The sequence below is a fragment of the Schistocerca americana genome, chromosome 3, assembly GCF_021461395.2.
Source record: "Schistocerca americana isolate TAMUIC-IGC-003095 chromosome 3, iqSchAmer2.1, whole genome shotgun sequence".
Taxonomy (NCBI): domain Eukaryota; kingdom Metazoa; phylum Arthropoda; class Insecta; order Orthoptera; family Acrididae; genus Schistocerca; species Schistocerca americana.
In genome coordinates this window covers 232,985,933-233,000,212 of record NC_060121.1, presented here as the reverse complement: position 1 = coordinate 233,000,212, position 14,280 = coordinate 232,985,933, and positions in this window count along the sequence as shown.

Here is a 14,280-nt window from a genome sequence, read left to right as displayed (position 1 = left end):
CCAGCCGGTGTTGCTACAGACAATGGCCAGGGTTGCTGCATCTCCAGGCCTGTCTTTGTAGTTAAGCATTTTTTTAAACTTTGTTTAAATTATTCTTGTAGTATATTGACTTTAGACTGTTCCAAAGGAACATGCATAGACAAAAGAACCTGAATTGTTTGTTGGATTTTAGCTCAGAGCCTCGATGGACGAACTTAAACTCTTACAAGGAACCTCTTGAATGCGAGGTCTTTAGTAAGGCTCATTCTAAAGTGTTATGATAACAGTTATGACAGGAAAAACATTAGCTGCTAATGACTCACCAAGTGCATCAGGAGGATGACAGAAAATGAGTGTCCGAGAGAACTAGAGATCAACCTTATGGAATGTATTCCAGAAATGTTCAAAACAACCCATTAACTTGCACCATGAACACCAAATGAAAAATGATGTGCCACAGTGATCGCAAAGTTTGCGCCATCAAGATCAAAGGGAGTTACAACTGTGCACAACATTCAGCTAGTTATACACCCTTAAAGAATGCATATAGGATCATATTAGTGTCAGGGATTGGTGACAACTGATGGAATGCGATGGCATGCAGCAAAATGAGAAACACTCAGTCATGGAGCTTAATGTGAAACTGGCTCTCCCTTATGGCGTATCTCAGATAGCGTGACAACATGTTTCAAATGCACAGAAAAACAAACATCCAGAGGCTGAATTCTTCCAGTGGTTCCAGGTGACATGAACTGAAATGTCACACGCATTTCGGTAGTGACAGTTTGATCTAAAGGTGTCTGATTTTAATATGCAGACCAGGAATCAAGTAAAAGCAAGTTATTTTGACAAGATATTGACCAATGGCAGTGCTCATACCATAGCTGTAGTTCTCGTATACCTATTCTCCCACTCTTGCTTGCTCTGACGTAAATATTCTTACTGCCCTTCGAGATCATACACGAAAGAAAGAATGATTGGGCGCAGAGCACCTCCAGCTTCTCACAGCACAATAAATAAGTTTCCAAATGGTTCAAATGGTTCTGAGCACTATGGGAATTAACTGCTCAGGTCATCAGTCCCCTAGAACTTAGAACTACTTAAACCTAACTAACCTAAGGACATCACACACATCCATGCCCGAGGCAGGATTCGAACCTGCGACCGTAGTGGTCGCGCGGCTCCTGACTGAAGCGCCTAGAACCTCTCGGCCACCACGGCCGGCATAAGTTTCCAGCCAATTTACCACCCAGATTAACATTTGGCGTAGTTATATATAAATGCGTTAAATAATTGATGTTACTTGATCTTGATACAACTCCCATAATACCTTTTATTTCCAGGATTCCTTTCATATGCATTTCCTCTACAAATCCTGATTGGTCGGAGCTGAAAACAAATTCCTTACCAAACAACAGGATGAGTTTGTTTATCTCAATTATGAATTTTCGGGCTGATTCCGCGATTTGCTATGCATCGCCAAGTTGAAGATTTGTTAGAAATTTCATTATCTTACATCTTCTAATTCTGTTGCGCTGTTTGAAGTTATTCAACCATCCACCGCGTCCCTTGAAATCACTGTAATGTGTGTCGCATGCAGTTTAATGTGCATGATATAATGAGCCATTATCATGTGTATACTGAAAATTGTATCGAACATCATTGAAACGTGCAAACACGTTTTTGTAACAAGCGTGCCTTGTCTTCCCTTCAATATCCGTTAGTTTTTCTTATGCACTACATGGTCATATTGCTGTGGACTTATTCGAAATCTGTTCTTATTTTTTTATTTACTATGCTGAGGATGATCTTCCATGTGCGCAATTATGTCTAGTAGCCGCTACTTGGACAACGTTTGTCCTTCAGTACGTTTCACTGGAGAGGAGATCTGTGACTCCCTGCCAGAAAACGATGATGAACTACATGTCTCTACACCTATTTTAGCAGCACTATTAGACAACAGCTGGATCGTGCTTGTAAGCAGTCAATTGAAAGACACAATGATCAATTCTATGAAAATCCCTATGTACCCTATAAAATTGTGGATTTTATTGAATTTTGTGGTGCTTTTGAGCTCAAATTTCATGGAGATGACAGATGCGGTGATTCATGAAATGCAGGAATTTTCCATAGTTTTACAAGTTTCATTACTTAACTTGATGTTGCACTTAGCTACCACCTTTCGAAGGCTTTTGTTTTCAAAGGCACTTCGAAACATATTCAAAATAATTAACTTGCTTGTGTACTGCAGATTTATCATGACCGAATATGAAAGGAAATTGCAGCTGCTGATTCTGTGTCAGTTATTACTGGCGAGACAACTCATACTTAAACAATTTCACAATTTGTCGTGGTTATCAGATATGTTTTGCTTGATGGTAGACGTGTAGAAAGGATGTGGACTTCACTCACTCATTATGAACATGATGCAAAAACATTAGCAACCACACTTAAAGAAACTTTACTGGATATTGTGGGTGATTTACATAAAGTAATTTCTCAGAGCTACGTTGATGCAGCTGTTACGAAAACGAGCAGTAAGTCTACTAACTGTACAACAAGGGGGAAATGCTTCGAAAGAGCCATACAGGAGATCCGAAATAGCATCATTGACACAATTCCTGTATACAGAGAGCTGCCATATTTTGCGAAGAGCTAGTGACAGGAAAACAAAATTCCAGAAATTGTGGCTGCAAAGGAAATGTGTGATACGCTTCGACTTCGCATGGCATCTAATCGCTACCACAGTTTGATTCTGAAAAGTTTGTTTCGTGTTCAGGTTAGCTTCTTCAAACGTTGGTGCTGAGCTCTTGTGAAATATATCAGTTCCTTGAATGCTAGAAACTGACAACGGCGCTTCAGATACTATACACGAGGAGCTCATGGGTGCTGTTCCACTTCTGCAGTTCATGCTCGAAAATAATTTGCAGGAGCATTTTAGTGTAACACTGAAACTTGTGAGAGTGATTGTTACCATACCGATGACAAGCTCAGAGGCAGACCAGTCTTTTCTAGTCTGCAGAAAATAAAAGCCTTTCTGCAAAGTACTATGAGCATGAATCAAGAGTGGCTTATAGCACTAACAGCGTTCTCCATCGCTGAAGATTTTGTATGTAGCATCATAGATTTCAATGAACGCATCATTGACAGGTTCTTTGCTCTTAAGGAGAGGAGAATGGATTTTTCTTTCAAACATTCATCATAAGGTGTCTTTCTGCATAGCAGTTGTTTTTTGTTATTCATTTTTAGCCTTCTTGTGTTAGTTATACAGAGATTTGTTGTTCATTTTCCTGTGAATCCCCTAGAAAAACTCTATGAACTATCGCTGTTTGATACCCTGGAACTTCCAAAATTATAAGAGAGTACCCACACTAGGATCTGAAGAGGTATTTCCAGAATTAGTCAATGAACAGTTCTAATATATGAAATGACTTACACAGAACTGTATGACTGCTATTGTATACTAACTATATGAAAGGAAGCCTGTGGGCACATAAATTTTGATTAGACTACATATGTAATGTAAATGTGTGTATTTAAATAAGTGAATAGATTAATTTATGTGTTAACTAAGTAAGTAATTATGTAAGTAATGCGCATTCCTGTAGATAGCTATTAAGGAATATACACATGAAGCTATTATTTGTGTCTTTGTGTACATAATGATTTTGTGTTTTCTTTGTATTAGTTATGTAAAATCTGTTACTCATAAATTAAGATTTTTGTGTGTCTTGCAAATAAGTTAATTAATGTGTTCACTCCATTTGCAGGAAGAATTATAGTAGTTGTAAATTATTAGTTAAATATTGTTCATGAGATATTCGAAAATTATAGTTCTAATTGGTAAATAACTGAATTGTGAGCGATGAAGTTTCTACTTTCAATACTTCTGAGTTCATGAGTACATATATGTATATATTTATTGCTGATTTTGTTGGAGTTTGTTTGTACCACTGTCTGTTTGAGAGTGGCAGAATTTGGTACAAGTACTGGTAGGTTCCAAGGAGATAAGGAAAGATTTCATTGCACTATACCACTGGATATTCTAATGTGAGGGCAAATAAGGTGAATAGGAATGTCAGGCAGGGCAGTGAATCAAACGCTGCCATAGGAGCAAAGATGTTCATTTCGTTATATTTGACTATATTCTAGCAATTTTACAGTATTCGATCTCCATAATGCTATGATTCAGGGCAGTCTGATCTATTGTAAATGTAGAAGAGAAATTAACTAAACTGACTCTGTTCGTGCAAAGACAACTGCATCTGTGTTAGTACAAAGTTAAGTAACTGGACATACACTGAAGCGCCAAAGAAAATGGTATAAGCATGCATAACCAAATGTAGAGATATGTAAACAGGCAGAAAACAGCGTTGCGGTCAGCTGCGCCTACATAAGACAACACGTGTCTGGGGCAGTTGTTAGACTGGTTACTGCAGCTACAATGAGAGGTTAGCGAGATTTAAGTGAGCTTGAACTTGGTGTTATAGTTGGCGCATAGCATCTGCGAGGTAGCGATGAAGTGGGGATTTTCCCATATGACCATTTCACGAATGTACTGTGGATATCAGGAAACCGGTAAAACATCAAATCTAAACATCAAATCTCCGACATCACCGCTGCCGGAAAAAGATCCTCCAAGAACAGGACCAACGACGACTGTAGAGAATCATTCAACGTGACAGAAGTGCAACCCTTCCACTAACTGCTCAGATTTCAATGTGGGGCCATCAACAAGGGTCAGTGTGTGAACCACTCAACGAAACATCAGAGCCAGATGCGCACTCGTGTACCCTTGATGACTGCACAACACAAAGTTTCACGACTTGCCTGTGCTTGTCATCACCGACATTGGACTGTTGATAACTATAAACATGTTACCTGGTCGTATAAGTCTCCTTTCAAATTGTATCAAGTGGATGTACACATACAGGTATGGGGACAACCTCATGAATCCATACGCTGCATATCAGCAAGGCACTGTTCAAGATGGTGGAGGCTCTGTAATGGTATGGGGCGTCTGCAGTTGGAGTGCTATGAGACCCCTGATACGTCTAGATATGACATGTACACAAGCATCCTCTTTGATCACGTGCACCCTTTCATGTTCATTGTCCATTCGGATGGACTTGTTCAATTTTAACAGGACAATGCGACAACCCACACATCCAGAATTGCTACACAGTGGCTCCAGGAACACTCTTCTGCATTTAAACACATCCGCTGCCCTCCACACTCCCCAGACGTGAACATTCTTGAGTGTATCTAAGATGCCTTTCAACGTGCTGTTCAGAAGAGATCTCCACCCCCACATACTCTTACGGATTTATGGAGAGCCCTGCAGGATTCATGGCCATCCAGCACTACGTCAGACATTAGTCGAGTCCATGCCATGTCATGTTGCGACACTTCGGTGTGCTCATGGGGGCCCTGCATGATATTAGGCAGGTGTACCAGTTTCTTTGGCTCTTCAGTGTATACAGTCATCGATTGAACCAAATTGCCAGCTGAAAATAGCTTAATCACCTTCTAATAGTGACATGGTGGTGTAAGTTCGTAAATCTTGTACATGATGTAAGATGATGAACTATAGAAACAGACAAATGAAGTTGCATGGAGAACATGAAGAGGTCTTTGTGCACACCAGCTGCTGTACGTGAGCCAACATACTCAGATTAACTGCAGTCACGACTAAGCAGACGCTATTGTTGATGTGGCTATCTCTAATGACCTTGGCGTCGATATGACATTCAACCCTAATATTCCTTCCTTCCTTGTTGATATAGCAACTTTGTTGGTGTATAGCCACATTTGAAAATATTTAATCTGCAAAACTCCGTGATCTATGATCCGCAAATATGAATCATGAACAAGCTCGCAGAAACCCATTTGGATGAGACTTGTGTTGTTTGTTTGTACAAGGATCAGTCGTCTACAATACCTAACAGTGACAATGTCACTCTGTATTATTCTCAGACTGTTCGAACCCGAATCTTTCCTGATTCCAGAAATAGTAAAAATTTTTACCTCCTCTGTTTTGTTCAGATAATTTGTATAAACCAGTTTCTTTCAGGAAGTTTTTCTGTGATTTTACCTCATACTTTCATTCGAATGTTGCATGTTATCCTGCCATCAGCCTTGTTTATGGTGCCGTTTGAGAAATGTTTCTAGTAATCTGTTTGGAGATCCATGGTATGACACCCATGTCTGATACAAGAAAGATCTCCATTGGCAATCCTCACCAATGTTGCGACAACATTGTACCTACTACAAACTCATCATTGTAGAAGAGACTGTTGTATAACATTCCTGTAAACTGATTTTTTTTATATATATATATATATATATATATATATATATATATATATATATATATATATATATACTATCAACTGAACTAAAAGGTTTTTAATATACATAACAAACTCTTCATTTCAATAGTTCCATCTTAAAGTATAATGAAAATATGAATATTTGATAGCTTGTAACTCAAGGTTGAATGCTCTTAGTAGGGTTTTACTCTGATTTCCCTCAGGACTTGTGCAAATGGAGGAGTATAAAAAAAGTAATCCATGGAGCACAAAATTTTTCAACTTTGAGAGTAGTAGTAGTAGAAGTTGTAATGTTACTGCAAGTGAAACAGATGTACTCCAGAAATAACAAAAACACTAACAATTGAAAACTTGACTGGACAACAAAATTTTCTCTCAAATGTACACAGATGGAAACTATACTATGAAATCCTAAAGTAGTAAACAGTGACATATGTGAGATGTTCACACTATTGCTTTTAAGCAAACGTTAATAATATCAGGTATATATAAATGTAAAATAACTTGAGAAATTAAAAATCTTTTCCCTAGCAAATTATGAAAATTTACTGCACAAAAAATAGTAATGAAACCCCAAATGGTGATGGCCTTTAACCACAAGGGTGTAGAACTAGAATGATAATAGAAATATTTCTGAGTTAATAACTCCTGCTCCCATTGGGGGTTTTATAATGTATCTAAATATGTCTTTACTATGTGTGAGTCACAGTAGTTATTTGCTTTGTAGCCACATTTAGAAGCCCCAGTTCACACATTATTATTGTTGCTCCTGTTCACTTGTTTGACAGCATCTTGGTCAAAATGAACTAGTGTCCATTATTTTTTAGTTATTGTCTTTGATAGGAAAGGGACGCAATGTATTTATCATGCTTTACTCGTCCATTTTGAGTATTGAAAAAAACTATCACAACTTAATTAGTGTGCTTTTTGTGTTCTACAGTTTGCAAGGACTGAATCTGTTGCTACAGTGCAACTTATGCTCCAGATTAAGCTCCTTTGTAATCTCCAAGTGATACCAACATCCGAGGATGGTATCACCAGCTTGAAGATACCGGCTGTTTTCGCCAAGGGAAGATCGTGGGGCGATCAAGACTAAATGGAGAAGGTGATGAACGAGTGACAGAGTTTCTTATGCATAGCCCCAAGAAATCAATTCAGAAGTGTAACAGTGAATTAGCAGTTCCAGTGGCATCTGTGTGGAGAGTTTTAAAGGGACGCTTACAACTACATCCTTATCATTTGCAACTGGTACAAGCTCTAAAGCCTACAGACTATGGTTTACTCGCCAACTTTGGAAACGAAATGTTGCTGTGTGGTGATTCAGAGATGAATCGACATTTTACCTAAGTCGAAATGTGAACACACACGTCTGGGGGTCAGCAAATCACCACTAGGTGGTACAGTTGCAGCGACACTTCCCTAAATTGAATCTTTCTTTGCCATATTCGAGCAGAAAGTCAATGGCCTTTCTTTCTCAGTAAAGCAACTCTAACTGATGTTTCTTATACTGACGCACTTGAACTATAGCTCTTTCCTCAACTGGAAGAAGCTGAACAACAGAACTTTATTTCACAGCAAGATGGTGTAGCAACTCACTGGCATTATTCAGTATGTGACTGATTAAACGACGTTGAACCTGACTGCTTGATTTGGTCTAAGGAGCCAGGTGACATAGTTTGTTTTGCATGACCTGGCGCCATGCGAATTTTACTCTTGAGTATTCACAAAGGATCATATTTATGTGCCTCCACTGATCTACTTGACTTAACAAACAGGACTGAAGCAGCTGTTTGCAACAACTATTCCAGACACACTGATGAAGGCTTATGAAGAACTGGCCTATCGACGTGTTGTGTGCCATTCGAAAAATGTTTACATGTAGGCACCTGTAATAAGAACTGTTTGAGTTATTTTTTCATTTGATTTATTATTTATATTTACAAGTTGAGTGTAATAAGTTCCTCAAAGTCTTAAAACCCTGATATTCATTTTGAAACACTCGGTATAATAAGTCGCCTTCACATAAGTAACAGAGTTATTAACATCTTATTACATGTGTTACTACATATCATCAGAGACTGGCTTTACAGAGAAGTAGTAATTTCCAGTTATATACAACTGCAATTAATTTCAATCTTATTCAAATTAAATTATCCAAAAATTAATATATGCTAATGTAAACTGACCACAAATGAAATAATTTATAGTGTGCCCCATACTGTCACCCCAGTGAATTGATAGAGAGATTTTCAACAGGAAAACCGTAAGAATGAGAATCTCTATACGGAAAAAGATATTTTAGAGTGAAATTGGGTACTTCAATATTGCTTAGCATACAACATTTCACACAGAACAAATGACTGGATGACAAGCAACACATACTGCATATCTGCACTACAGAATGCCTACATCTTACTGCCTTTCAGCTGCATAATCTGTTTTGAACAATGTGTAGAGTCTCATGAGATGATCTGTCACTCCTAGAAGTTTGTTGCACTGACTTTGAGACACACTGTATAATAAATTACCATCTTAAAAAGCTCATTAGGGTACTGAACGTATACAAAGGTGAGCAGAAATGGTCATAGGTTTGTGTGATCCATGGAAGAGCATTACGGAAATGCTGAAATATATTAACTGACATTTACGGAATACAGATATGAACTTTCTCTTGGAGTCCTTCTTACAATGTTTAAAAAATTGTAGTAAGTGAATAATCTAAAAAAATACAACTGCCTCATACATATAGTTCGAACAGGGGGCACGAAGACAATATTAGACTGACTGCTAAATGCACTGAGGCATTTGTAAAGGCATTCAACCCACATGTCACATGCGAATGGAAAGAGAAGAAAGCATAATACTTGGTAGAACGAGAAACACCACCTGCTGAGCACTTTACAGTGATTTTCGCACTACAGATGTAGATCAGTTGTGATAACTTGTTTGCAGCTCTTACCTAAGTGAGTAAGAATATATACAAGGTCAACAGCTGATGAACAGTTACCTAAGTCAACAGCTGATCGAACAGTTACCTAAGTCTCAAAACAACTCACTTCTCTTGCATGTGTCTACTTTCCGGCGCAATGGAAAAAAATATGTTTTGAAATCTTACCGACTTTTTTCATTCACCAGGAACCTCTCAGTCAGATGTGTACAGATTGATTTATTCTGTTCATATCGTGCCTTTTTATATATACAGGAAGATATTCATTCTTCTGTTAGTCCCAGTGGTATAGGTCCCAGAAATTTAAGCGATATTCTAGGACGAGTCACGCGAGTGATTTGTAAGCAATCTCCTTTATAGGCTGATTGCATTCTGGCAATAAACCGAAGCATGCTACCTGTTTTACCCACTACTGAGGGTATGTTATCGATCCATTTCATGTCCCTGTTACACACTGGTATTTGTATGAGTTTACCAATCGAACTGCGACTCACTGAAATTATATTCACAGGATGCTACATTTTGTCGTTTTGTGAAGTGCACATTTTTACATTTCTGAATATTTAAACCAAGCTGCTAATCTTTGCACCACTTTGAGATCTTATCAAGTCTAACTAAGTATTTGTGCAGCTTCATTCAAACTGTACTTCATTGTAGATAACTGCATCATCTGCTAAAAGTCTGAAGTAATTATTAATGTTATACATAAGGTCATTAATATACAACATGAGTAGCAAGAGACCCAACACACTTTCTGGGGTTCACCAGACATTAATTCTACATCTGTCAATGACTCTCCATCCAAGCTACCAAGAAATCCTCAAACCGGTTACAAACATCACTTGATACCCATATGATCTACATCTGCATCTGCATTTATACTCCGCAATCCACCCAACGGAGGGCACTTTACGTGCCACTGTCATTACCTCCATTTCCTGTTCCAGTCGCGTATGGTTCGCGGGAAGAACGACTGCCGGGAAACCTCCGTGCACGCTCGAATCTCTCTAATTTTACATTCGTGATTTCCTCGGGAGGTATAAGTAGGGGGAAGCAATATATTCGATACCTCATCCAGAAACGCACCCTCTCGAAACCTGGACAGCAAGCTACACATTGATGCAGAGCGCCTCTCTTGCAGAGTCTGCCACTTGAGTTTGCTAAACATCTCCGTAACGCTATCACGCTTACCAAATAACCCTGTGACGAAACGCGCCGCTCTTCTTTGGATATTCTCTATCTCCTCTGTCAACCCAACCTGGTCGGGTCCCACACTGATGAGCAATACTCAAGTATAGGTCGAACAAGTGTTTTGTAAGCCACTTCCTTTGTTGATGGACTACATTTTCTAAGGACTTTCCCAATGAATCTCAATCTGGCACCTGCCTTACCAACAATTAATTTTATATGATCATTCAACTTCAAATCGTTCCGTATGCATACTCCCAGATATTTTACAGAAGTAACTGCTACCAGTGTTTGCTCTGCTATCGTATAATGATACAATAAAGGATCTTTCTTTCTATGTATTCGCAATACATTACATTTGTCAATGTGAATGGCCAGTTGCCACTCCCTGCACCAAGTGCCTATCCGCTACAGATCTTCCTGCATTTCGCTGCAATTTTCTAATGCTGCAACTTCTCTGTATACTACAGCATTATCCGCGAAAAGCCGCATGGAACTTCCGACACTATCTACTATGTCATTTTGTGAAAAGCAATGATCCCATAACACTCCCCTGTGGCACGCCAGAGATTACTTTAATGTCTGTAGACGTCTCTCCATTGAGAACAACATGCTGTGTTCTGTTTGCTAAAAACTCTTCAATCCAGCCACACAGCTGGTCTGATATTCCGTAGGCTCTTACTTTGTTTATCAGGCGACAGTGTGGAGCTGTATCGAACGCCTTCCAGAAGTCAAGGAAAATGGCATCTACCTGGGAGCCTGTATCTAATATTTTCTGGGTCTCATGAACAAATAAACCGAGTTGGGTCTCACACAATCGCTGTTTCCGGAATCCATGTTGATTACTACAGAGTAGATTCTGGGTTTCCAAAAACGACATGATACGCGAGCAAAAAACATGTTCTAAAATTCTACAATAGATCGATGTCAGAGATATAGGCCTATAGTTTTGCACATCTGCTCGACGGCCCTTCTTGAAAACTGGAACTACCTGTGCTATTTTCCATTCATTTGAACCTTCCGATCCTCTAGAGACTTGCGGTACACGGCTGTTAAAAGGGGGGCAAGTTCTTTCGCGTACTCTGTGTAGAATCGAATTGATATCCCGTCAGGTGCAGTGGACCTTCCTCTGTTGAGTGATTTCAGTTGCTTTTCTATTCCTTGGACACTTATTTCGATGTCAGCCATTTTTTCGTTCGTGCGAGGATTTAGAGAAGGGACTGCAGTGCGATCTTCCTCTGTGAAACAGCTTCAGAAAAAGGTGTTTAGTATTTCAGCTTTACACATGTCATCCTCTGTTTCAATGCCATTATCATTCCAGAGTGTTTGGATATGCTGTTTCGATCCACATACTGATTTAACGTAATACCAGAACTTCCTAGGATTTTCTGTCAAGTCGACACATAGAATTTTATTTTCGAATTCACTGAACGCTTCACGCATCTTACTTTTGATAATAAGTGTAGGTGTTATACTGAGTCAAATGCTTTTCGGAAATCGAGAAACAGTGTGCCTTGATCTATTGCTTTCAGGATGTCATGTGACAAAAGTGAGAGCTGTTTTCGTATGATCGTTATTTTCGGAAACGATGCTGGTTGGCACGGAGGAGGTCATTCCGTTCAAAATACCTCATTAAAGGTGAGCTCAGAATACGTTTTCAGATTCTGCAACAAATGGATGTCAAGAATGGTGGATGTCAGTTTGGTGGATCGCTTCTGCTACCCTTCTTATTAGTCCGATAATGTACTTTTTGCTTGCAAAAAATCGAGGAAGGAGATCTTATTTTTTGTCTCTTGTATGTAGTTGACAGTATGTTGAGTCCAAGATTTCAGCCTCCAAAACTCTCAGGACAACTTTTTGTGTCCAAAACAACCAAGAAATTTCGTTATTTTCTTCAAGTTTTCGCCTATTACTCGGAAGGTATGCATTCTACTGAAAATATTACCCTTACCAAAATGAAAGAGCATTAAGTTTTGCGTAAAATGATCCACTTCAATGTCAAAATCAGTGTAGCCGTTTGACCGCAGTCAGTTGTCAAAGTTCGTTCATTTTTAGCAACTTGGCTAAAAAGTCGTCTCCAACGCCTGCAGCTCAAAAACGTCTACTCCAGATGGAAAATGTCAAGTTATCAAAGTTGTAGAGTATGAAATTTCATGTTACAAAATCGTATAGTGTTACAGTTTTAGGCACTATTAAGTGTTCATGCACTTGAAATCCCAAGTAATCTCATTTTGATGTTTTTCTTTTCAGTGATAATCATCCAATGAAATTTCCAGTGAGAAGACTGCTCTCTCATGAGCAATTTGTGTTCTCTATGTGAATATTTTTAATTTTATTCATTAATGTATATTTTTATTCGATTTTGTTCATGTGTTAATTGGTAAGAGTGGGTTGGTAAAATGAAAACCAAGTAAACAGTAATGGCTAATATGTATTTGCATATGAGTAATATAAAAAATTATACAAATGAGCATATAAAACTTCCTGATAACATTAAAAAACCATATAAATATCAGAGTTGAACATTTTATCAAATTTCCGTTCCATTGAGGTCGTTCGGCAGACTGTAGCAGGACCTGGTCCTCCAGCGTCCGGTCTTCAGGATCCATTGCGGCACCTTCACCAACTTCCTCGTCCTTGAACATATCTGCTGTCTCTTCCTCATCCTTGTCGAGCCAAATTCTGTGGCGTTCTCGCAAGATAAGTCGTGTTTGCACGTCGGGGAGCAGTTCGATCCAAATTTGCGACATTCATATACTGCTGTGTATCCTGTTATGTACGCACAAGAAACAATCTTCAGCAGTGTGTGTGGTGCCCCATCTTTCATCATTGTCACGGGAAACAAGTCTCAAGTCTGGTAAGTTTTTCTTTCAGCCCCACTGGCGTGGACCAGTTTTCTTCCCCAGCAAAGATTTCACTCGGTGGCACGAACGCAATGAGTGCCACCTTGCTGCGCCCAGTGTTAGCGGTAACCTTTCATGTTTGATAGTTTTTCCTGGGGCAGACTCTACAAAAAGTCGTAACTGAGCTCGTCCAAAGTCGCACAGTTGGAATTCAAATACAGTGTCAACATCATCTATTTTCCTGCCTGTGCTGTTAAGTCTTGAGAGATCGAGGGTTAAGCAAATTCAGCAGCTTGTACATTGATGTGTGGCTGTCGCTCCATAACGTTTAGTAATTTCCGTGTTCCTTAGCCAAAAAAATAGAATGTGGTATCAGATCCCTAGAAGGCATGACTGAAAAGGGCAAATCCAGAATCGAAACTGAAAGAATTACTGGAGTATCACATTCCTGCTGATTTCCCTCTTCTCAGTTTATGAAAGTACAGGTTGTCGTTGTGGTTGTTTCCTCGACCTGTTAGGAGAACAGGAATGCCAATGTTGACGCTTACAACTGCCTCACTGTCAGACCCAGCAACTTGGGAAATAGCTGTTTCCACAATTAATGAACTGGCATCTTCTTCTGCCTGTAGCACTTGAATACCTCCATCCATCATGGAAAAAAAACAAAAAAAAAAAAACCAAGTGATTCTTGTTGCTCTTATTTGCGAGAAACTTCTCTTACTTTTGTATCTTCATCGAAAATGGTATCTGATGAAGAACCTGGTATCTTTATATGACGAGGTCTTTCTGAAGACTTTGTTCCCTTTGCGAAACATCACTTGGGTAGACAAAAATTCAGAAGTTGAACGTCTTCTTTCACGATCAAAGTTCTTTTCAGACTCAATAACTAAGCGGGGTGAGACTGCCATGATTCCTCACATGGAAAGGAAAGTATTCAACCCGTCAGCCGTGTAGATGTTAAAATCGGTGTTATCAGAGATGAGCTGAGCTG